Source organism: Danio rerio, chromosome 14 (assembly GCF_052040795.2).
Source record: "Danio rerio strain M-AB ecotype USA chromosome 14, GRCz13ab, whole genome shotgun sequence".
Classification (NCBI taxonomy): domain Eukaryota; kingdom Metazoa; phylum Chordata; class Actinopteri; order Cypriniformes; family Danionidae; genus Danio; species Danio rerio.
This window is the reverse complement of record NC_141034.1, coordinates 39659437-39660071: the sequence shown is the minus strand read 5'-3', so window position 1 is coordinate 39660071 and position 635 is coordinate 39659437.

The following is a 635-nucleotide window of genomic DNA, read 5'->3' as shown; positions in this document are numbered from 1 at the left end:
GCAGTTCCGCGCGTCAGACGCTGAACCATAGACTGAACACCGTGCAACAGGTGCGCGTTCACGACGATGCGCGCTGCAGATGTGAGCGATTCCTCATGAGCGAGGTTTTTAACTTGTGTGCAATCAAAAAATATATAAAAGACATTCAAACTAAATAATTCACATATTGTGGAATATATCTACAAATTATTTTAATACGTAGATGTCTGAATGTTGCTTTACAGTGACCGCTGTATGATATAATTTTCATCTATCACAGAAAATGTTATTTAAAACTGTAACTTTACTAATATTTAATATTCATGGTTTGTAAAGGCCCATGAACATTTCCTTCTTATTATCAAGCTATTTCAAAACTGTGGCAAGAGGCGATTCACTCATAACACAGATTTCACAACATTTTTTATTAAAATGTGACTCTTTTCGGATTCTATAGAAATTAAACAAGTAAAACAGGAAATTCGTTGGGACTATTGTTTTTGTTTACATCCCTCAAAATGGCACTTGTAAATTTAATTTAATGTGGACAGAATTACTTACTAAAAACATAGATTAAGAAAGAAAGAAAGAAAGAAAGAAAGAAAGAAAGAAAGAAAGAAAGAAAGAAAGAATGAAAGAAAGAAAGAATAACTTCT